General features: G+C 41.9%; 1 long non-coding RNA gene across 5 annotated transcripts in view; it reads left to right on the top strand.

The window, feature by feature from the left end:
- The window catches only part of LOC138984611 (uncharacterized), a 133,173-nt gene that overhangs the window by 50,420 nt on the left and 59,814 nt on the right, over positions 1 to 22,939 (top strand). The window lies entirely within an intron of this gene.

Genomic DNA, 22,939 nt, shown 5'->3' with positions numbered 1-22,939 from the left:
AGTGGGGCGCCATTGCCTTCTCCGAGGTAATATGCACACATACCCAAACACACACCTGTGCGTACACACATGGAGGCCACCACACTTAGTGTATTTCTGGACTTCATGTCTTATTTTACTGATGTCTTAGTGGTCTGTTGCTACTATAATATTGTTTCAATTTCAGTCATTTTATATTTCTTTTAAAGTCTGATAACTCAAATTCCCTTCCCTCTGAAAAGTTTAAATTTTTTTTTGCTTGGTTCTTCTCAGCTTCATTTTTCTTGGTGAATTTCAGAACTCTTTTATCAAGATTCTAAGAATATGTAATTAGAATTTTGATTGGAATTTTATTGTATTTATTAATACTTTGAGGGAATAATTTTACAGTTTACAATGTTGATTCTTCTTATCCAAGAACATGGTATGCCCCTCTATTCAAGCCTTCTTTTATTCTCTTGGTTAGTTATATAGTTGTCTTCATATAGATTTGACACATTTCTTAAGTTTATGTTTCTGTTGTTAGGGTAGATGGAATTTGTTCCATCTTGTTTTCCTTTAAAAGAATGTCAAGTCCCTCTTTTTGCCCAACTAAAATCTTAACATCTTATAACTTTACTATGCAAATAATTCTATGATTCTGATTCTCTACTAAGCTGTATTAACCATTGAGCTAAATTCTTGTTATGTTTATCCAGCTTCCACTATAGAATTAAATCTTATACTTTGTAGTATAAATCTGAGTTTGAAAGTTAAAAGTAAGGAATGCTTTTCAGAGGAGTAAATTAAGGAAAACAAAATCAGAATTGGAGAAATTTGAAGACCGTGACCACTGTACTAATACTACAGTACCCCCTGGTGGACACAAAGAAACATGGTCTCGTTTATACCAAGAATGACCCCAGGCTCTTCCACGCATTTAGAATCTGGAGGGGCCTTTGTGATCAAGTAGGTCACCATTCCTAGCTCCAGATTAGGAAACTGAGAAACAAAACATAAATAACTGGTCCAAGTTTACATAACCAACCTAAGGCTAAAGTCCAAGATTCTTTACTCTCATTTCTCTTCCTTGCCCCTGCCTTTTCTTTCTTTCTTCCTTCTTTTTCAACATGTACCATGCACCTATTATGAAGCAGAGTGCTAAGAATACAAAGATACAAAATAGTCTTTGCCTTCAAGTTTTCTTTCAAGCATAATTTCTTTTAACACATTTGCGGAATGACCAAACAACTGTGTAAGCAAAGGTTCTCAATCATCCACAAGTTGACTCACAATGTGATTAATTCTTAAACCTGGCCTGGAAAATACATTTGCAAATGTAGAAAATTACCTTGACCAGGTTCAGACCATTTCATTAAGAAAGAACACTTTACAGATTTATAATTGAATTCTATTGCAAAAAAAAAAAAATGGCAGTAGACTATTAAAGATGTTTAAGTGTGCCCACCACCTAATCACAAACATGATCATTTGAATATACTTGATTGAACATATCCTTATTGAGGACCTACATGCAGGGCATATACTAAACACTGGGTTAGTATAATAAAGAAAGCAGATATGGTCCCATGGTTTCTGCTCTCATAAAGCTCACAATCACCTGTGTGTGTGTGTATGTGTGTGTCTGTGCATCGGTAATTCTCTAAATCCCAGGAAAACTGTTTTCCGCATTTCACTTTGGCAAGTCTTATTTTGTATTATGGAAATCAGGTAGTATGCAAATATTTTCTAAGATTACTCTGTCCCCACCGTAAGGGAAATGAATAATAAAGATCTGGAATCAGACAGAACTGGAATTGAAACCCAGTTCCACCATTTATAACTACTAGACAAACTGATTCACTTCTCTAGGCCACAGTTGCTTCTATACAATGAAAATAATATGCATCCTTTGTGAGGGATGATGTTTTATCATTATCCTTATTAATTTATAAATAGAGACATTACTTCTTGAGTCAAAAGCATGAATTATATATTCTTTTTCCTAAAGTGCAGATTAAAAAATCAAAAGAGAAACACCTCTATAATTCACACAGTTTCACAAAGAATGTCATTTTCCAAAATTAATATAGAATATATTCATGACCATTGACTTTTTATTTTTTTTAAAATAAGGTAAAATCCTCCAACAATGGATGCTACTTCAAAAACATTTCTTTAAGGCGATTTTGTTCCATGGATGAACATGGCCTTGTTCCACAGGAGCCAAGCTTATTATTTAAGTTATGATGAATAAAACTAGTATGATTATTGTTTAAGGGATCTTTTCATCAGTTCAGTTCAGTTCAGTTGCTCAGTCATATCCGACTCTTTGCCACCCCATGAACCCCAGCACACCAGGCCTCCCTGTCCATCACCAACTCCCAGAGTTCACCCAAATCCATGTCCAATGAGTCAGTGATGCCATCCAGCCATCTCATCCTCTGTTGTCCCCATCTCCTGCCTTCAGTCTTTCCCAGCATCAGGGTCTTTTCAAATGAGTCAGCTCTTCACATCAGGTGGCCAAAGTGCTGGAGTTTCAGCTTCAGTATCAGTCCTTCCAATGAACACCCAGGACTGATCTCCTTTAGGATGGACTGGTTGGATCTCCTTGCAGTCCAAGGGACTCTCAAGAGTCTTCTCCAACACCACAGTTCAAAAGCATCAATTCTTCTGCGCTCAGCTTTCTTTATAGTCCCACTCTCATATCTATACATGACCACTGGAAAAACCATAGCCTTGACTAGACAGATCTTTGTTGGCAAAGTTATGTCTCTGCTTTTCAATATGCTGTCTAGGTTGGTCATAACTTTTCTTCCAAAGAGTAAGCATCTTTTAATTTCATGGCTGCAATCACCATCTGCAGTGATTTTGGAACCCAGAAAAATAAAGTCTGCCACTGTTTCCACTGTTTCCCCATCTATTTCCCATGAAGTGATGGGACCAGATGCCATGATCTTCATTTTCTGAATGTTGAGCTTTAAGCCAACTTTTTCACTCTCCTCTTTCACTTTCATCAAGAGGCTCTTTAGTTCTTCTTCACTTTCTGCCATAAGAGTGGTGTCATCTGCATATCTGAGGTTATTGATATTTCTCCCAGCATCTTGATTCTAGCTTGTGCTTCATCCAGCCCACCATTTCTCATGATGTACTCTGCATATAAGTTAAATAAGCAGGGTGACAATATACAGCCTTGACCTACTCCTTTTCCTATTTGGAACCAGTCTGTTGTTCCATGTCCACTTCTAACTGTTGCTTCCTGACCTGCATATAGGTTTCTCAAGAGGCAGGTCAGGTGGTCTGGTATTCCCATCTCTTTCAGAATTTTCCACAGTTTATTGTGATCCACACAGTCAAAGGCTTTGGCATAGTCAATAAAGCAGAAATAGATGTTTTTCTGGAACTCTCTTGCTTGAGGATGGAAAGAATGCATAACAAACTGTTATCAGTGAGTGAGAAAACTGACTACCTAGCAGCATTTCTCCCATTCTAGTAGTTCTCTGTATCTTAAAGATAACATCATCCATGTTGCTACATCATTCAGGTCATGCATCCTGCTATGTAAGCATATAAGATTACCCTGGGCATCTGATACAACCCAACTCCAAGCCACTTCAGTTCTGTTCAGTTGCTCAGTCGTGTCTGACTCTTTGCAACCCCACGGACTGCAGCACACCCGGCCTCCCTGTCCATAACCAACTCCTGGAGCTTACTTACAACTCATGTTCATTGAGTTCGTGATGCCATCCAACCATCTCATCCTCTGTTGTCCCCTTCTCCTCCTGCCTTCAATCTTTCCCACTATCAGGGTCTTTTCTAATGAGTAGTTCTTCGCATCAGGTGACCAAAGTATTGGAGTTTCAGCTTCAGCATCAGTCCTTCCAATTAATATTCAGACTGATTTCCTTTAGAATGGACTAGTTTGATCTCCTTGCAGTCCAAGGGACTCTCAAGAGTCTTCTCCAACACCACAGTTCAAAAGCATCAATTCTTCGGCGCTCAGCCTTCTTCACAGTCCAACTCTCACATCCATACATGACTGCTGGAAAAATACTTTTGACTAGAAGGACCTTTGTTGGCAAAGTAATGTCTCTTCTTTTTCATATGCTGTCTAGGTTGATCACTGTACATGACTACTGAAAACACCAAACCCTTGACTAGACGGACCTTTGTTGGCAAAGTAATGTCTCTGCTTTTCAATATGCTGTCTAGGTTGGTCATAACTTTCCTGCCAAGGAGTAAGCGTCTTTTAATTTCATGGCTGCAATCACCATCTGCAGTGATTTTGGAGCCTCCCCAAAATAAAGTCAGTCACTGTTTCCACTGTTTCCCCATCTATTTGTCATGAAGTGACGGGACCAGATGCCATGATCTTCTCAAGAGGCAGGTTAGGTGGTCTGTTATTCCCATCTCTTTCAGAATTTTCCACAGTTTATTGTGATCCACACAGTCAAAGGCTTTGGCATAGTCAATAAAGCAGAAATAGATGTTTTTCTGGAACTCTCTTGCTTTTTCGATGATCCAGCAAATGTTGGCAATTTGATCTCTAGTTCCTCTGCCTTTTCTAAAACCAGCTTGAACATCTGGAAGTTCACGATTCACATATTGCTGAAGCCTGGCTTGGAGAATTTTGAGCATTACTTTACTAGCGTGTGAGATGAGTACAATTGTGCGATAGTTTGAACATTCTTTGGCATTGCCTTTCTTTGGGATTGGAATGAAAACTGACCTTTTCCAGTCCTGTGGCCACTGCTGAGTTTTCTCTCTAGTCAAGGCTATGGTTTTTCCAGTAGTCATGTATAGATGTGATTGGACTATAAAGAAAGCTGAGTGCAGAAGAATTGATGCTTTTAAACTGTGGTGTTGGAGAAGACTCTTGAGAGTCCCTTGGACTGCAAGGAGATCCAACCAGTCCATCTGATAGGAAATCAATCCTGGGTGTTCATTGGAAGGACTTATGTTGAAGCTGAAACTCCAATATTTTGGCCACCTGATGCAAAGAGCTGACTCATTTGAAAAGACCCCGAGTTGGAAAAGATTGAAGGCAGGAGGAGAAGGTGACGACAGAGGATGAGATGGTTAGATGGCATTACCGACTCAATGGACATGAGTTTGTGTAAACTCCAGGAGTTGGTGTTGGACAGGGAGGCCTGGTGTGCTGCGGTTCATGGGGTCTCAAAGAGTTGGACACGACTGAGCAACTGAACTGAACTGAACTAGGTTAGTCATAGCTTTGCTTCCAAGGAGCAAGCCTCTTTTAACTTCATGGCTGCAATCACCATCTGCAGTGATTTTGAAGCACCCCAAAAATAAAGTCTGTCACTGTTTCCATTGTTTCCCCATCTATTTGCCATGAAGTGATGGGACCAGATGCCATGATCTTAGTTTTCTGAATGTTGAGTTTTAAGCCAACTTTTCCACTCTCCTCTTTCACTTTCATCTAGGGGCTCTTTAGTTCTTCTTTGCTTTCTGCCATAAGGATGGTATCATCTGCATATCTGAGGTTATTGATATTTCTCCTGGCAATCTTGATTGTAGCTTGTGCTTCATCCAAGCCACTTGGTTTGCTTTAAATATTAGATTCATGTATGCATAAAAATGCTGTTTACTGGCTGTTTTGTCAGGTGATCACCATGTCACCAGATGCTGCACTGAAGCTTAGAGCCCAAGAAGTTAGCATGAAGGGAACACTTCATTAATAGCATGGAAGGTATGCATTAATAATGCAAGAAAGAAAAAGTGGCATGGACTTAGAAGATCTTTATATCAAAGCCCCACTGGGACTTTCTTAAAAACCTCCCTTTTCCTAGGGTCATTGAATCTCTGTATTAAACAATAAAACAGGGTCTACCAACAAGATGTTCACTAAAAAATCTGCTGACAGAGGGAATGTAAGGAAGATGAAGGCATCAACCTATGGCATTTCAAGGGCTCAAGAGTATTTCAAAGAACAGTAAATTGTTCATCTGTCGTGAACTGGACAGACTCTAAAATGTGACCTGTGACTTTTAAGCAAACAAAAAAACTCACCATGGGGAGTGAAAATAAATATGGTGTGTAAGTAAACCAACCTGAGGCCAAGTGGACCATGGTTCATATTTAAGAAAAAATCAATTTGCAGTGATCAGAGTCCTTTATAAATTTTCTCTCTCTCTCTTTAACTGAAAACAAAATAGTAGGAAACGAAACACTGCATCTCTCCTTGAAGGAGGACCCTTTGATGTTCCTTGGTTGAAATTAGTTAATCCTATGATGACTCAGGGTGTTTTTCCAAGACGTCTCCTGGTGCTCTAAGGTTGCTGAATGCTTTTCCCTGGGCTCTAAGTTTAGAAACAAAAGCAAGCCCTAAAGTGAACAGGCAGAGAGGCACTGAGATAGTGCAGGATATGAGGGAATGAAGGAAGCTGGGATGTTGAGAATCACCCAGCCACCAGCTTACATATGTCACAGGGTCATACCGTCTCACACCATCCTGACGATCAGCAGCCCTCAACTATAGCCTATTCCTGGAGTCAACACCCAACTCATTTCTTCCTGAAATGTGACACTCAGGAAGTGTCCAGGACAAAGCTGAATCCCGAGAGGCCTGACTAGGAATGCTCCTGCCTCAAGGCAGCTGCCGGACCACCATCCCTCAGGCCCCTGATAGCCCTGATATGTGCCCAGAGAGGCCCTTCCAATGAGTTATCCTCATAGGAACGTTCATCCTCATACCTGACTCAGTGTCCCACTTCTCCATCTTCTCCTGCGTTTTCCCTCTGTGACCCCAGGAATCCCATTCCATTGTCAACAAGGCCCCTGATAGCCCCAGCCTCACCCCTGAGAAACCTGGTTTTTCTCCCAGTCACACTGCTTTCTCTGCAGCCCTGGCAAGTGGAAGCTGCCAGGTCAGGTTCTTTCTGTCCTACACTGCCATTTCCATGGTCTTCGTTCTGTGCCCTCAGAGACCCAGGCACCATAGCCATTATGGCACACTCTCTACTCCAGCTGTCATCTACTGACCGCCTGGTCTTACCCTTTTATTTATGGAAGTTACTGGCAACAGGTCCAGAGTGTTCCTTTTCATTCCAAATTCTGCCAACAAGCTGGCCCATTTGGTATGTCTGTGAGATTTTCTTGACCTCTCAGTTCCTTGATTCCATCTCCAATTACCTTTTCCATTCTGCTTCAATCTCTCAATCCCATGGTCACTCAAACTTTGTTATCAAGAAACCACAGCACTGGGAATACCCTGGCAATCTAGTAGTTAGGACCTGAACTTTCACGGCTGTGGCCTAAGTTTAATCCCTGGCTGGGAAACTAAGATCCCCTGAGCCATGTGGCTGAGTGAAGAAAAGAAAGAAGGAAAAGAAAAGAAAAAACCATAGCACCTCTGAACCCACAACTTTCTATTCCTCCAATCCTTCTCACTTGGTTATTTTCACTTTATCAGTTGTCCAAAGTGATAATCTTTCTGTTTTCTTCTATCTCCTTATTTATCATCTACTTTCTGTCTCCTTTTCTTTCCCCATACTGCATACATAAGCTTTTGACCAGAGTCCTCAACTCCATTGCAGCATTACACTTCTGTTTCATCTGCCTGACATGACTTAGAACACATACCTCAAATCCAGTTGTCTGGTTTGACCATTCTTTTACCTGAGCTGCTGGACACTGCTGGAGAAAGCCACATGGTCACATGGACGCTCATGGTCGGCAACATTAAGAAGGCCTTCATTGTGGCCTGCGGTCCTGTCACATTCCCCTTGTCTGCATAAGCTTCCTGAGTCCCCAGAGGGGATATTTCAAGAATTCTCCTCTCTCTCCAAACCTCCATGCCTGCCCTCTCTACCTTCTCTGCTTGTGATTTTATTTCCCACTCATTAAGGGAAGGGGAAAAAAAAGTTATAAGATGTGAGCAGCCTCAGTTTTCCATGGGAACCTATACATTACTTGCATTGTTACCCATCTTACCCCTTACTATAAAAGAGGTTCTTCTCGCCCATCTTAAGGCCAATCTCTTGACCTGTGCTCTGGATTCCATCTCCTCCTGACATCTCATTGACCTCACTCTGAGTTATTCTTTCTCACTCTTATCTTTATAGTCTACCTCTTCCTCTGTACTGGCTTCTTATTTCTCAGTTTAAAATAAAGCCACATTCATCTCCACCCACAGCCCTGTCTTCCTCTTGGCAGCTAAACTTCTTATAGAAGTTATCTCTACTCATTTTTTTTTTTTTAATATTTACTTATTTATTTGGTTGGTTGCACCTGGTCTTAGTTGCAGCAGGCAGGATCTTCAGTCTTCATTGTGACAAGTGGGATCTTTACACATGCCAACTCTTAGTTGCAGTATGGGGGATCTAGTTCCCTCTCCAGGGATCGAACCCAGCCCCCTAACACCCCGCATTGGGAGTGCAGAGTCTTAGCCATTGGACCACCAGGGAAGTCCCTTCAGGCATCTTCAGTTCAGTTCAGTTTAGTTGCTCAGTCGTGTCCGATTCTTTGCGACCCCACGGACTGCAGCACACCAGGCTTCCCTGTCCATCACCAACTCCCAGAGTGTACTCAAACTCATGTCCATTGAGTCTCTGATGCCATCCAACCATCTCATCCTTTGTCGTCCTTGTTTCCTCCTGCCTTTAATCTTTTCCAGCATCAGGGTCTTTTCAAATGAGTCAGTTCTTCGCATCAGGTAGCCAAAGTACTGGAGCTTCAACTTCAGCATCAGTCCTTCCAGTGAATATTCAGGACTGATTTCAAATTAGGATGGACTGGTTGGATCTCCTTGCTGTCCAAAGGACTCTCAAGAGTCTTATCCAACACCATGGTTCTAAAGCATCAATTCTTTGGCACTCAGCTTTCTTTATAGTCCAACTCTCACATCCATACATGACTACTGAAAAAACCAAAGCTTTGACTAGAAGGACTTTTGTTGGCAAAGTAATGTCTCTGCTTTTTTAATATGCTATCTAAGTTGGTCATAACTTTTCTTCCAAGGAGCAAGCGTATTTCATGGCTGCAATCACAATCTGCAGTGATTTTGGAGCCCAGAAAAATAAAGTCAGCAACTATTTCCACTGTTTCCCCATCTGTTGGTTATGAAATGACGGGAACAGATGCCATGATCTTAGTTTTCTGAATGTTGAGCTTTAAGCCAACTTTTTCACTCTCCTTTCACTTTCATCAAGAGGCTCTTTAGTTCTTCTTCACTTTCTGCCATAAGGGTGGTGTCATCTGCACATCTGAGGTTATTGATGTTTCTCCCGGCAATCTTGATTCCAGTTTGTGCTTCATCCCATCCAGCATTTCTTATGATGTACTCTGCATGTAAATTAAATAAGCAGGTGACAGTATACAGCCTTGACGTACTCCTTTTCTGATTTGGAACCAGTCTGTTGTTCCATATCTGCCGGGGACCAGCCCCGGCTGATCCAGGGAATTCGAAGCGGGGACAGCGTCGGCGAGGATCAGGAAACAACTGCTTAATTAAACGTTAATTAAGGATATAAAGAGTAATAGAATAAGGATAGCTCAGTGAAGAAATTCAGTGGAGAAAAGAGGCTGAATAATTCAGCCAGAAGGTAAGAGAAAGAGCGACATGGTGAGACCAAGTTTCGGTGAACAAGGCCCGCACTTTATTTTCCAAAGTAGTTTTTATACCTTAAGTTATGCATAGAGGATAATGGGGGAAGGGGTAGAGTCAGGCAGCAAGCCAGGCTTTCTTCCTGCAAACTTATCATATGCAAAAGCTTAGGTGATTTGCATCATCTTCTGGCCCGGAGGCCTGTTAACATTTTAAGACCCTTTCTTCAGAAAACTTATTTTTCTCTAAAGGTGATTGGTCAGCGCCACCCTCCCAAAAGCATTAGATAAAGTTGCATTCCTACAGAGCAAAGGTGTGGTGGGCTATAACAAGAAAAAGAATTAACTCAAGGGTCCCAGGTTACAAACATTAAAGCTACTACTTACACCAATTATATTAATCAATACACTGCCAGGGACACAGCAGGTAAGGGATATGGAAACTTAGCAGCAAACATTGGCCCAACAAGTGAAAATCCCTTCACCAATACAATTTCTAATCAATCTTTTAACTGCTCAAAGGAATCTGTATTTAGACAGTTTAGAACATCTCATGCCTCTCACAGTTGGGAGGCTCTGAGCAATCACATGTGGCCGGAAAAACCTATTCAGGCAGGCTAGAGGACTTTCAAAGGAGTTTGTAGGTTGAAACACTGTCACACCCAGGAATTATTAACTAGAGCTGTAAGCTAACTCTTTTTCAGAGAGAGGTAATGGGGGACAGCCCCCCGTAAAGTCAGAGGTGTAGGTGAAAGCACAAAGCAGAAAGTAGGCAGACTCTGGTTTTGGGGGTAGATGGGGGACTCCTGAGGCTCGATCCCGCCTTTGCGTATGCCGAGCCTCCTTCCTCATGACCTTTGTCATGGGCGGAGTTCCTCACGCTGGCTACCGGCAGTGATAGAATTCCAGTTGAGCTATTCCAGATCCTGAAAGATGATGCTGTGGAAAGTGCTGCACTCAATATGCAATATGCACTCAATATGCAATATGCCGGCTCCCGGCACATATCCAGTTGTAACTGTTGCTTCTTGACCTGCATACAGATTTCTCAAGAGGCAGGTAAAGTGGTCTGGTATTCCCATCTCTTTCAGAATTTTCCACACTTTAAACTGAACTAATTTCCTCTTCAAACTGGTATCTCTTTGATTTCCCCTTTGAGTGGCAAGTACTACTGTGTGCTCATTGATGCAGCCAGAAATTTGTGTTTGGTTCCTGACTGCTTTCTTTCCATCCTCTTTCTTATCTGTCTGCATTACCATGAACTCTTGATTCTCTTTCTCTAATCATTTTACTTATCTCCTTCCTCTCTACCACCATCACACCTCACCTAATCCTGGTCTCTCTTTCTTTTGTTTTTTCTTTGTGTGGACCATTTAAAAAATCTTTATTGAATTTGCTACAGTATTGCTTCTGTTGTTTATGTTCTGGTTTTTTGGCCATGAGGCATGTGGAATCTTAGCTCCCTGACCAGGGATTGAACCCACACCCCTTGCATTGGAAGGCAAAGTCTTAGCTACTGGATGGCCAGGGAAGTCTCTCTGTTTCTGTTCTTCCTCTCAGATCATTCCCCACACAGTAAACATGTGATTGTTGTAAGCAAGGAATTTCAAAGATGCAAAGTATGCAAAAACAAAACATTATTTCCTAGAGTAAATTTAATATCAGAATCTGAACTTCCAGCCTTCTTCCTGGCAGACAACTTAATCTAGATTCTCTCAAGTAGATTCAGTGATGTGACAGAATCTGAGATTATTCAAGTATTTCAGTTTATAATTATTTCAGACTTTCTTTCCCTTCTTCCAGCCCCTTACTCTGGAGTCTCCTTGGGCTAACTACCCAAGGGAAGTGTGGACGGGGATGGTGGTTTATGTCTGATTGGCTGCATATGGCAATGGAGTGAGAACTACCCATTTCATCTCTTCTGGGCTGGATCCTCATGCTAGCACCAGCCTGCTGGCAACGCTGCCATTATCTAACCTCTTCACACAGCAGGGCTCAGTGTCTCCTCTAGGCTTTTGGACCTTGCTGGCTCTGATGGTGATGACAGGCTGGCATGCACATCCACTTCCCATGTAGCTTCACCTCTCAAAGGGGCAGCCACATTCCTGCAACCCCAAAGAGCAATCCAGGAACATTTCTTCCTTTTGTCCATCATATCCCCTTTCCAGGTCAGGTCATTTCTTCTCCCCTTCAAGCACAAAAGGGAAAAAAAAAAATCAATTCCCATTTATGCATTTGTGTGAAGTGTTTAATCTCATCAGTTTAATCTCTGAGTTAAAGTGCAGAACCCTTTGAATTATGTAGCACAGTCTGGGTCTCTCTCAGCAGTAGACTACCTCCTCAGTAATCAATGTGCTTTTCACTCTGCTAACAAAGAAGTCTGATGGAGTGTGTGTGCGCGTGTATGTCTGTGTGTGTCTTGGTGAGCTAGCAGGGTGCAGGTTGGTAGCTCAGAGCCCAGGGAGAGAGATGAACAGACAAAGTATGTTCCATTAATACTTCACATATCATCCTGTCACATGTTCTCTCAAAGTCATAAATCTGATCAAGTCATTCACCCACTAAAAGACCGTCTGTAGCTTCCCATTACCTTTAGGATAAAGTGTAAACTTTTAAACTTGACTTACAAGTTAAGATCTGTCCCCAGTTTACCTATACTACCTTGTTTCCCACAATTTTCCCTCTTCTTTCAGTTCCTTGGGCTCACCATCCCCTCATTTGCCTCTGAACTTTCTTCACCTTCCTAGATTTTCTCCATCTTTTCCCTACACCTGGCTAATACCTGCACATTCCTGTGATCTCCAGTTAAATGCCAATTCCCTGGGGAAGTCCCCTGACTCCCTCCCACTCTTGACTTTGATGTATCCCTTCCAGGCACTCCCATAAACTTCTCATGTCATTGCACTTACCACATCTTAGTTTATTTGTCTGCTCTCCACTAGACTATAAATTCTTTTAAGGCAAGATTGTCTGGATCACCTTCCAACACCTAGCATGTGCCTGACATGTGATAGGAGCTCAGTAAATATTTGTTAAGTAAGAAATAAGTAAATGAATGAAGAATAATTGAACACACAGGCCAGATGTTAGCTGGCTTCATGTGCAGTCTTTGCCTTACAGCAGGACTCAGTACTTGATTGCGTTTCTCTAAAAGCAAGTCAACTCCACAAAGAAGAGGTAAGCAACGTAGGTTTGACTGAAATTTTTTTGAAGAGACAAAAGAGAGGGTTTAACTGCAAGCATTTCTATTCTCCCTTTAGTGTCCTTCTTTGGCTTCCAAACTTTGGGTCTCCCTCTCTCCTTTCAGTCTTCCTTCCTCCCCAACCCCAACTCACCCTTCCTTTCCCTAAGAAACTATCCCTCTGAGAAGTTTATTCAATAGGAATTGGAGAGAGATACGGCTAGAATCAGTGAATGCCATTTAGGAGACAGTTCAAAAAGGCCAGGTAGAGACAGTGAAAGCCTGAATTAAGAAAAATGACAAAATAAAGAGGAGAGGATGAGTTTAGGAAATGTTTTATGGGGAAGATCAACCGGATGTGGTTACTGGTGAGACGAGGTAGGAGAGAAAAGAAAGAAGAATATAAGGCACATCCAAGGTATTAATGAATATAAAAGAAAGAGGAAGGAAGGAAGGAAATGATTCGAAAATAGGAAGATGATGAGTGAAAGGGTAGAAATGAAAATGCCGAAAATTAGATTTATTACCAAGAGAAGTAGGAAAGCGGCTTAAACAAGGGAGGACAGCTAGAAGAATTATTGCCTCTTGAGAGTGTGACTGAAGAAAGAGACCAAAGTTGCAGTTGGCGCTAGTCCACATAACTGCATGATTTTCTTTAACAGTTTGGATTATTAATAGTAAGAGCTGAGAAAATTGGTGGTAGACTGATCCAAGACTTGGAATTTTCTGGGATGATCTGCTGGGGCAGAAAGACCAAGGGGCAAAGGGATTGATTATGCTATGAAAAAAAAATGTTCAAAGTGATAAACAATAGCTCAAAAGTGATAAAAGTGAGCCAAGAAGGCACCAATAGCCTGGGGAGGGGGCCTGGTGGAGAAGAGGCAGAAGAGGAGCCAAGGAATTGGATGCTCTGATGTAGTGAAGAGTAAACTGGCATACTGGGAAACAGATGTAGAACAGAGAAGAGACCCCATGTGAATCCGTGGACTCTGGGACTCAAGAAGAAAACAAACCTAGAGAAGAGAGGGTTACCATCTTCATCTGAGATGAGATGGAGGGAGAAAAGGAAATACCTTGTTTAAATATTTCTCAGCAGAGAAGCCGCAGAAAGAGGAGGCTGACATTGTAGAATCTTGATCTCTTCCATCATGCAAGATGGGAGTGATACACAGGAAGTGGGATTGTAGGAAAGATCAAGAAAATACGGTGGGAAAGCACCTATCTTGATTGAAAAATCAGACAATTGCCTGTTGGTAGCAAGGGCTCAATGGAAACAGTCGGTTGACATTGTCTTGGATCTGATTTCTCAGTTTTCCCCAGCAACATCTGTTTTAGAGCAGAAATAGAAAGTATATGGTAGATTTCACTTTGGGTGGGGAGTACAAAAAATAGGACTGAATGGAGGGCCAAAGGGTAAAGGGCACTTATGAAGATTATTCCTGAAACTGTCAACACTGGTAACAAGCTGAGAGGAAGGCAGCAGGGCTGATGGGTCCTTGGTGCCATGAGAACAGTGGTGGATGACGTAGCAGGGGTCACAATGAAGAGGACGAACAGAAAGTTCAATGGCCCTGATAAAAATCACACCAGAATCTTGCAGTCCAGTCTCCAAATAAATTTAAAAGGTGAATGTCCCTTTAAATCATTAACTAAACCAGCATTCAGATCTGGCAGACTCTTCCAGCCTGGGCTGTTCTGCTTTGCCAGGAATCAATAAGCTTCTGTGAACCCTCCAGGGCAAGTGAGGCATGATCCATCTCTCCTGTCTGGACAAGCTTGATCTGGCCTCCCTCCTCCTGCCAAAGCAGGCCTGAAGTATGTGCCGGATTCTGTGTCTCAGACTAATTATCACATTCCAGAATGTTCCGGGATCCTGCTGATAGAGCCTTTCAGGTTTTAAAGGGCCCTGCTCTAACCCTCCCTGCTGTGCCCCTCACCACTGGATGAGGAGACTGGGGCCAAGAGGATGTACCCACTCAGAACCCACATTGATTCCCTCTAGACAAGGGGTCCCCAACCTCCAGGATCTAATGCCCAATGATCTGAGGTGGAGCTGACATAATAGTAATCGAAATAAAGTTCAAAATAAATGTAATGCACTTGAATCATCCCAAAATGATCCCTTCCCACCCCAGTCTGTAAATTGTCTTCCACGAACCGATCCCTAGTGCCAAAAAGATTGGGGACCACTGCCTCTAGACCAGACTCTGGGTACCCTGGACCATCCCAGAATTCCCTGCCCAAACAACGTCAGGCTCACTTTCCCGGCCAGCCTATACTTCCTCCCTGGTCCCATCCTCTCAAGGGCAGACCATGCCACTAGTACACTCACTCCTCAGCCTGAAGGTCCCCAGGGGAGGTACACACAGCGTGGGTGTGTGGGCCAGGGCATCCATACTCCTGCAGAAGAGGCCCTTCTCCATCAGAGCCAGGGATGGGACAAGAAGAGCGGCAGCCTCAGCCTGAGATCCAGCTCACCCCATGCCTCCATGTCCTACCGCAGAACTCTGAGGGGTTCAAGAATCAACCATTCAAACTTGGTCTTGAGATCATGAGGGAGATAAAGTTACTAAGTTAAAAAAAACGAAACATATTTTATTTGTAGCATTTCCACAGTTAGACATGGGGTGTGTATGAGTTCAGTTGCTCAGTCATGTCTAACTTTCTGTGACCCTATTGACTGTAGTCCCAGGCTCCTGTGTCTGTAGGGTTTTCCAGGAAAGAATACTGAAGTGGGTTGTCATTTCTGTCTCCAGAGGAGCCTCTTGACTCCGGGATTGAAAGCACGTCTCCTGCATCTCCTGTATCGGCAAGCAGATTCTTTACCGCTGAGCCACCTGGGAAGCCCTTAGACACAAGACGCAGACCTCTGCTCTGCCCTCTCGGTCTCAAGAATGTCAGGGGCAGTCCTGGCTCCGCAGTGTTTTATTTGCTGGTTGTGCAGAATAGCTCTTCAGAATTATTATTTTAAGTCTATTTGACATATAGTTACGTCCAAATTTTATCCCAAGATGGTGACGAACAGACATCCATTTAAAATCCTCTCTGGGTTTCTAAAAAGTTTTGGCAACCGAAGCTCTCCCCTAATCTTTGATATCATTTTTTGTCACTTGATAGAATGTGTTCCCGTTTTACTAATGTCTGTATGTAAGCTGAATTTCCTGAAAGAATCTGTGAACATTTCTATCCTACTGTATCATTCAAGGTACATAGCTCGGCCTTGAGTATAATCCCATCCAACAAACATTGGGTTTCCCTTGTGGCTCAGCTGGTAAAGAATCCACCTGCGATGCGGTAGACCTGGGTTTGATCCCTGGGTTGGGAAGATCCCCCAGAGAAGGGAACGGCTACCCACTCCAGTACTCTGGCCGGGAGAATTCCATGGACTATATAGTCCATAGGGTCGCAAAAAGTTGGACACAACTGAGCAGCTTTCACCATAAATATCAGAATATGTCTTCAGTATACATCCCTTCTGCTTCTGAAGATGTTGTTCATTATATCTTTTTCATATGTTCCAGATGCCTACTGTTATATTCAATCTGACTAATGCTAAATTTGAGACCTGTCCTGCAAATCCATGCCTTATATCTTCTTTCCTTCATGATCAGGTCTTAATTAAAGGGAGAGGATCAGGTACAGCTGAAAATGTTTGGTCATTAAGAGAAGGGAGGGGAAATGGCCTCTGGATTGCCTCACAGAGCCTACTGTTCTCGTTCCACCCGCACTCCACATCTTGACTCTCAGAATGGAATGTGACCTCTTGGGAGAGTCTGTGCTTGGACCTTCCAGTAGTTTACAACCAGTCAACAAATCTCAAAGCTTTATTTGGAGGGTATCAGTTCGAGAATTTGGGAGACTTGGTTTCAAAAAGAGTCAAAAGAGCATTGATTTGGTTTGAGAAGACCCAAGTTCTTAACTCAAAACTGCAATTAAGTCATTGCTTAAGTGACATAAGACACTGTTCTACATATTCTGACTATAAAATGTGTGAGGAGGGCAGAGGGGGTGAGAGAATTCATTTAGCTTTCTGTTTTCCACACTTACGAAACTGTGTAACCCTTTTCTTTTGCAGCGGTGGGTGAAATGAATATTCTAAGAAACACTCTTTTGGAAATTACTGTTAGAGTAAGTCAGTGGTTCTCCACAGGCAGGGGAAGTGGGGATTTTGTGCCCTCACGCAAGGACATGTGACAAGGTCTAAAGACATTCACAACTGAGGCAGCCAGGATCCTGCTCAGTATCCTACACTGTATAGGACAGCTCCCTCCCCTCGCCCTGGCCCTGGCCAACACCCAGCTAAGAATTATCCTATCCAAAATTTCAATACTAAGGAGTTGAGAAACTCTGGGCTAGATGAACTATCTCTAAATCTTCTTTTAACACTATATCGAAATGAAGTGTGATTTTTTAAAAAACACAAAATTTTATTTCTCTTTTACTCAGAGTCAGCTGTGGGTCTGGGTGAATCTCTAGAACAATTTCCTTTCATGTGTTGGCTCCATATTTAAGCTGCTTTGATCTTATAGCACTTTCCTATCAATACATGCTTCTAAGATTGCCTTGGCAGAGAAAGAGAAAGCAAAATCATACAGGGTCTTAAACACTTTTATTTGGATGTGACAAATTCTCTTCTACTTCTACAAAAAATAAGCAGCTTTGCTGAAACATAATTCATATATCTGACAGTTCACCCGTTAAAAGTGTAAGATTCAGTGATTTTTAGTATATTAACTGGTATGTGCATTCATCACCACAGTCAGTTTTAGAGAATTTTCATCACACCCAAAAGAACCCTGTACCTCTTAGCAGTTACTCCCAATTTTCCTCCAACGCTCCTGCCCCAGCCCTAGGCAACCACTAGTTCAGTTCAGTCGCTCAGTCATGTCCGACTCTTTGCGACCCCATGAATTGCAGCACGCCAGGCCTCTCTGTCCATCACCAACTCCTGGAGTGCACTCAGACTCACATCCATCGAGTCAGTGATGCCATCCAGCCATCTCATCCTCTGTCGTCCCTTTCTCCTCCTGTCCCCAATCCCTCCCAGCATCAGAGTCTTTTCCAATGAGTCAACTCTTCGCATGAGGTAGCCAAAGTACTGGAGTTTCAGCTTCAGCATCATTGCTTCCAAAGAAATCCCAGGGCTGATCTCCTTCAGAATGGACTGGTTGGATCTCCTTGCAGTCCAAGGGACTCTCAAGAGTCTTCTCCAACACCACAGTTCAAAAGCATCAATTCTTTGGCACTCAGCCTTCTTCACAGTCCAACTCTCACATCCATACAACATGACCACAGGAAAAACCATAGCCTTGACTAGACGAAGCTTTGTTGGCAAAGTAATGTCTCTGCTTTTGAATATGCTATCTAGGTTAGTCATAACTTTCCTTCCAAGGAGTAAACGTCTTTAATTTCATGGCTGCAGTCACCATCTGCAGTGATTTTGGAGCCCAGAAAAATAAAGTCTGACACTGTTTCCACTGTTTCCCCATCTATTTCCAATGAAGTGGTGGGACCGGATGCCATAATCTTCATTTTCTGAATGTTGAGCTTTAAGCCAACTTTTTCACTCTCCACTTTCACTTTCATCAAGAGGCTTTTTAGTTCCTCTTCACTTTCTTCCATAAGGGTGGTGTCATCTGCATATCTGAGGTTATTGATATTTCTCCTGGCAATCTTGATTCCAGCTTGTGTTTCTTCCAGCCCAGCGTTTCTCATGATGTATTCTGCATGTAAGTTAAATAAGCAGGGTGACAATATACAGCCTTGATGTACTCCTTTTCCTATTTGGAACCAGTCTGTTGTTCCATGTCCAGTTCTAACTGTTGCTTCCTGACCTGCATACAGATTTCTCAAGAGGCAGGTCAGGTGGTCTGGTATTCCCATGTCTTTCAGAATTTTCCACAGTTTATTGTGATCCACACAGTCCAAGGCTTTGGCATAGTCAATAAAGCAGAAATAGATGTTTTTCTGGAACTCTCTTGCTTTTACAATGATCCAGCGGATGTTGGCAATTTGATCTCTGGTTCCTCTGCCTTTTCTAAAACCAGCTTGAACATCAGGAAGTTCACGGTTCATGTATTGCTGAAGCCTGGCTTGGAGAATTTTGAGCATTACTTTACTAGTGTGTGAGATGAGTGCAATTGTGCGGTAGTTTGAGCATTTTTTGGTATTGCCTTTCTTTGGGATTGGAATGAAAACTGACCTTTTCCAGTCCTGTGGCCACTGCTGAGTTTTCCAAATTTGCTGGCATATTGAGTGCAACACTTTCAGAGCATCATCTTTTAGGATTTGAAATAGCTCAACTGGAATTCCATCACCTCCACTAGCTTTGTAGCAGAAACATTACTATAAAGAAAATCATACAATATGTGGTCCTTTGTGACTGGCTTTTTTTACTTAATGTTTTCAAGGTTCGTTTGTGTTTCAGTGTGTATCAGCTTTCTTTTATTGCTGAATAGTATTCCATTGTATGGATATAACATACTTCATTTATTCATTTTTCAGTTGATGGAATTTGAGCTGTTTCTACTTTTTAGATGTTACAAATAGTGCTGCTATGAACATTTCTATACAAGTTTTTGTGTGGAGCGATGGCACCCCACTCCAGTACTCTTGCTTGGAAAATCCCATGGATGGAGGAGCCTGGTAGGCTGCAGTCCATGGGGTCGCTAAGAGTTGGACATGACTGAGCGACTTCACTTTCACTTTTCACTTTCCTGCATTGGAGAAGGAAATGACAACCCACTCCAGTGTTCTTGCCTGGAGAATCCCAGGGATGGGGGAGCCTGGTGGGCTGCCGTCTATGGGGTCGCACAGAGTCGGACATGACTGAAGTGACTTAGCAATGATATCATTTACTTTGGGTTGTATACCTAAAAAGGCAATTGCTGGATCACAGGGTAGCTCTTTGTCTAGCCTTTGGAGAAAACCAGACTGTTTTCCTACATGGCTGCACCATTTACAGTTACATTAGCAATGTATGAAAGTTCCATTTTCCCCAGTCCCTCACCACAGTTGTTATTATCTGTCTTTTGTATGCTAGTCATCCTAGTGGATGTGAAGGAAATCATCATGATTATGATTGCCCTTTTCCTGAAGGCTAATGATGTTATGGATATTTTCATATGTTTATTGGCCATTTGTATATGTTCTTTAGAGAAATGTGTATTCAGATCTTTTGCCCATTCTTAAACTGGGTTGTGTTTTTACTGTAGAGTTTTTTTTTTTTTTAATGTATTCTAGATACAGATCTCATTCCAGATATCTAATTTGCAAATCTTTTCTCACCTTCTACAAGTTTTTTGCTGGTGTCCTTTGAAACGCAAAGTTTTTAATTCTGATGAAGTCATATGCACCTGTGTTGCTTCTGCTTTTGGTGTTAATATCTAAACAGTCATTGACTAAAGTCACATATTTATGCTTATATATTTTCTTCTAAACTTTATAGGTTTAACTCTTACATTTCAGTCTTTGCTTTGATGAGGCTAATTGTTGTAATTAGGTAAAGGTCTAATTATATCCTTTTGCATGTGCTAACCAGTTGTCCCAAATGTTTTGTTGAAAAGACTATTCTTTCCTCATTTATTATTTTTGACAAGAACCCTTGTCAAAAACCAACTGACCATAAAAACAAACAAACAAAAAAACAACCAGACCATAGTGTGAGGGTATAAGAGTTTTTAAAATACTTTTTTTTTCTAATGTCTATAATTTCTTTGCTAAAGGGGTAAGTAATAGGTTGCATCTCAGGTTACTGTGACACATTTAAATAAAAAATTTCAGAATAGGGCTTCCCTGGTGGCTCATTGGTAAAGAGTCTCCCTCCTAATGTAGGAGACATGCAGAGACACACAACTACTGAGCCCTGAGTGCCCTAGAGTTGCTGCTCCACAGCAAGAGAAGCCCCACAGTAAGAGGCCTGAGCACGCAGCTGCAGAGTAGTCCCTGCTCACTGCGACTAGAGGAAAGCCCCAAGCAGCAACAAAGACCCGGCACACCCAAATTAAATAAATGAAAAACTTAAAAAAGTTATATTTGCAGCTGAAAGCATTCTTTCCTGTTAGAGGTATTTTGCCCAGACAGGAATTGTTGTTGTTCAGTCACTGAGTGGGGCTTCCCAGGTGACGCTAGTGGTAAAGAACCCACCTGCCAGTGCAGCAGACCTAGGAGAGGAGGGTTCAATCCCTGGGTCAGGAAGATCCCTTGGATAAGAGTATGGCAATCCACTCCAGTATTCTTGCCTGGAGAATCCCATGGACAGAGGGGCCTGGTGGGCTACAGTCCATGGGGTCACAAAGAGTCGGACACGACTGAAGTGACTGAGCTCGCAGTCATTAAGTTATATACAACTCTTTGCAACCCCATGGGCTGCAGGGCACCAGGCTATCTCTTGGAATTCGCTCAAATTCCTGTCTATTCAGTTGGTGATGCTTTCTAACCATCTCATCCTCTGCTATCCCCTTCTCCCTTTGCCTTCAATCTTTCCCAGCATCAGGGTAACAGAAAGCTGAATAAACTGGTGAACTGAGATCACACCAAGGATCATCTTAATTGTTGAGTATGTGTTCTAATTTCCCCCTTTCTGTCCTCATTTTTTCTTTTATCCAGAAGAGTAACATTAACTTTTTAATAAAATTTATGAGATCAGTCGTCTGTCTAATGTTTGGACCCAGAATGTGTTTCTTGGCTAAAAGATCTCTTCACCCCACTTCCACACATGGAAAGAAATAAAACATGAGACTCTAATCTCATAAATGAGGAACAAGGGTTGTTTCCTCAAATGAGACAAGGATTTAAGATGAGAACATGTTTTGAGTTGAGATGGTTTTCCTAAATCCTATCTAGGTTTATTTCATTGTTTACTGTATTTTGTTCCCATTTATACCAATGAATAATAGATTTAATTGTGTTCTATCATTTACATCATAAATATTTCCTCTAGGTTTGAGTGCTGTGAAGTGTTCCTTTAAACTTGAATGGGGATTAAACTTGGCAGTGATTTAAGGTAATTAATTCATATGTCAGTTGTTAGCAAGGTCCAGTAATTAAATTCTACTTTACAGTAAGTTATTAACTCTCCAATTAAAAAAAAGCTGTTTATCAACTTATCAGTTTTAGCTATTTATTCTGGTTGACAGATGAGATAGGGAAGTTCTTGATTGTATAAAATCACCTCTGTACTTTCACCACTGAGCATTGGGGTCAAATGGAAGTCTAGGTTCTTCAAGGTCACAGTTTAAATATAGAATAAAACAGTTCAGGTCACTGTGGTAGGGGAAGGTGCCCTTGGATCTTGTTACCTTTGCAACACTGTCTCCTGAAATTTTGCAAAGAAAGTCTGATTTTGCTGTGTTCAAAATTTTTAAACTTCCAAAGTAAAAACAGTCTAGACCAAGTATTTCATATTAAGATCAGATAATAAACTGCTTTACGGTTCATGTTTTTCGCCAGTATTACCTGTCGTCACCATGGCGTACATTTTACATCCCCACAACTACGGAAGTTTGTATACTCTCTTTGTACAAAACTTTTAAAAAAGTTAACAATATTAAAAACCAATATGGTGTTATATGCCAGTTATATCTCAATTTTTACAACAATTTTATGTATTTTTGGCTGCCCTGGGTCTTCACTGCAGCACTCGAGCTCTCTCTGGTTGTGGAGCAGGGCTGCTCATCACTGCTGCAGTGCTTGGGCTTCTCCTTCTCACTGTGGCGGCTTCTCTCGTTGCAGAGCACGGGCTCTGGGATGCTCAGGCTTCAGCAGTTGTGCGTGGTTTAGTAGCTGTGCTGCACAGGCTTAGTTGCCCAGAGGCATAGGAAATCTTCCCAGAGCAGGGATGGAGCCTGTGTCCACTGCATTGGCATGTGGGTTCTTAACCAATGGACTACCAGGGAAGTCCTCAACTTTTTAAAGAGGAAAAATTAAGAAATGTTGAGAATCTTTAGATGCTCTCCTTGTGAACAGGCTGGGGGAATGAACTCTAGTTGAGTGTTAATACCTGGGACACATCAGTGTAGACCTTTTATTTGCAGGCCTAAACTAGCCACATTTTTCCATCTCATGATAGCAAGTTTCCTTTTATTCCACTTTGTTTCTTGACCTGATATTTTGTTCATTTATTTAGTTTGAGGACAACCATAATGGGCCCTTTGCTTTCCCCTGTTTGAGTTGTGCATGAACTGCTACCAAGGTCAGTTCAAGCCCGACTTTTTATCTGGTCAGCATGACTACACT

The sequence above is a fragment of the Bos mutus genome, chromosome 2 (genome assembly GCF_027580195.1).
Source record: "Bos mutus isolate GX-2022 chromosome 2, NWIPB_WYAK_1.1, whole genome shotgun sequence".
In the NCBI taxonomy this organism is placed as follows: domain Eukaryota; kingdom Metazoa; phylum Chordata; class Mammalia; order Artiodactyla; family Bovidae; genus Bos; species Bos mutus.
Note: the sequence above shows the minus strand (reverse complement) of the source record. Positions and strands in the feature narration are given on the sequence as shown.